This window comes from Penaeus vannamei, chromosome 33 (assembly GCF_042767895.1).
Source record: "Penaeus vannamei isolate JL-2024 chromosome 33, ASM4276789v1, whole genome shotgun sequence".
In the NCBI taxonomy this organism is placed as follows: domain Eukaryota; kingdom Metazoa; phylum Arthropoda; class Malacostraca; order Decapoda; family Penaeidae; genus Penaeus; species Penaeus vannamei.
This window is the reverse complement of record NC_091581.1, coordinates 7838893-7841392: the sequence shown is the minus strand read 5'-3', so window position 1 is coordinate 7841392 and position 2500 is coordinate 7838893.

The following is a 2500-nucleotide window of genomic DNA, read 5'->3' as shown; positions in this document are numbered from 1 at the left end:
GGAGGAGGAGGAGGAGGAGAAGAAGAAGAAGAAGAAGAAGAAGAAGAAGAAGAAGAAGAAGAAGAAGAAGAAGAAGAAGAAGAAGAAGAAGGAGGAGGAGGAGGAGGAGGAGGAGGGGGAGGGAGAGGAGGAGGAGGAGGAGGGGGAGGGAGAGGAGGAGGAGGAGCAGGAGGAGGGGGAGGGAGGAGGAGGAGGAGGAGGAGGAGGACTTTAAGGATTGATGAAGATTGAACTGGTAATGGTGACGGCAGTAAAATTAGTGATTATGACGATGGGAGTAATTATAACTTGAAAGATATTAATTATACGGATGAGGATAATGATAACAATCATTCCAACAGTTATAGTTCTTATTGTAATCGTAATGACACCAATGTGCTGACGTTTGAAGAATAAGCGGCGGTGACTAAACAGACAATCAGGTAAGTCTTGGGTAAAGGAAACCTTAAGCTCCTTCCGACTTAAGGAGGGAAAAGGGGGAGGAGGAGGAAGAGAAGAAGAAGAAGAAGAAGAAGAAGAAGATGAAGAAAGAAGAAGATGAAGGAAAGAAGAAGAAGAAGAAGAAGAAGAAGAAGAAGAAGAAGAAGAAGAAGAGGGAAGGGAAAAGAAGGGAAGAGAGAAAGGAGGGGGAGGAGAGAAATAAGTTGAGAAGGGAGGGAAAAGATGGGAGAGAGGAGAGAAAGAGCGAAGGGAAAGGAAGAGAGGAGGGGAAGTAGAAGGGAGACAGAGGAGAGGACATTAAATTTTACAAGAAAAAAAAAAAAAAAAAATACTGCTAGACCGGAAGAGGACCGAGGAGGCAGCGAAGGGCGCAACAGTGGCTGACTCGTCTCTCGCCGGATAAGCAACAGGACGCGATGCCAAGAACCCGTAGCGAGCACTGGGGGGGGGGGGGGGGGGCGGCGGTGGCGATTGTGCGAAGTTAATGCGTTTTCATTGCGGTTGATCAATGGGTGACTCACACAAATCCCTCTTGGGCTCTCTGTCCCAAACGAAGTCCTCGCGCGCGTACAGAAGCAAATATTGACAAGCCTATCGGTGTATAGTTACTGAAATATACATATTCCACAAGCTCGAAAGAACAGGTAATACAGAGTAATTAAACAAAAATTAGTTGTTTTCTTTGCGTTTGAATGAAGCCAAGTACATTACGAAGCCCGATTCCAATACTATTTAGACAGCAAGTGAAGCGAAGAATACTACAACATCCAATTAGAAGAGAACAGAAAAGTGGCGGAGATGATCACGAAGCAGGGATCCTGACGAGGCGAAGGAGATGCGAGGAGAGAGACGCAGAGAGGGCAAGGGAGACGCGAGCGGCAGGGAGGCGAAGGGAACAGGCGAGTCATAAATATAAAGGTTGGGGACGCCCCGACAGGACCCGACCGACGCACGAGAGCCGCTACTTCCCCCATTGTTGGAGGTCCTGGGCGGGGAGGGGAGGGTGGGGGAGGAGGAGGCTGGAGGGCCGGTGCGGGGGAGCGAGGGAAGATGGAGGTGGGGAGGCGAGTGGAAGGGGGTAGGGGAGGGGGGAGGGGTTGAGATGAAAGCAGAGGGTGGAGGGACGAAAGGAGAGAGAGAGAGATTTCATAATGAGTGGACGAGTGAAGGGAAGAGATAGAAGAGCCGATAGAGCGGATGGATAGAGTGATAACCGGAGAGAGAATGAGCGAGTGGAGCATCCAATCATGGCAAGACCGGATGTTGCTGAGAAACGCCGCGGGGTCTTAGATGAAAGGCAAGAAAGCGTTGTCTAATAAATGTGAAATTGAAAGACGGTCACCCTGGGGAAGGATTGACAAAGGGTAGACCGAGAGGGCAAGGGATCGGGGGAGGAGGGGGGGGGAGATGGTTATGGAAAGAGGCAGAGAAGAGGAAAAAAAAGGGCGAAGGAAACGCTAGATGAAGATAGGGGGAAGAAGAAGGGGCCAAGAATGCGACAGATCACGAGACGGAAACCTAGATATTGCCACCCCCTTGATATGAGCCTTTGTAAAACGCGCAGGTTGGTGACTGTGCACACCCTAGCTCCCCTTACTTCCGCTCCCTTATGTTTCCCTTCCCCTCCCCACCCCTTCCCCCCCTCCCTCTCCTCCCTCTCGATACGCCCCTACTGCTCTCTCCCTCCACATAATGGTCAACCCTCGCCTACCCCTCTCCCCCACCTCCCTCGCCCTAACCCCTCTCCACCTCCCCCTTACCCACTCATCCCTCGCTCCCATTCCTCTCCCCCACCCCCCTCATCCCACCCTAATACCTCACGCCAATAGAATGTCAAGCCATTATGTTCCTGGCTTGTCCGTGCCGAATGCAGGAGGCTTGTGCTACGGGTCTGAAGAAGGATGTGGAAGCGAACGAAAGAGGGAAGGAATCAGGTGAAGTGTAGGAGGCATTTGAAGGGAATGGCAAAAAAGTAGGAGAGAGAGAGAGAGAGAGAGAGAGAGAGAGAGAGAGAGATAGAGAGAGAGAGAGAGAGAGAGAGAGAGAGAGAGAGAGAGAG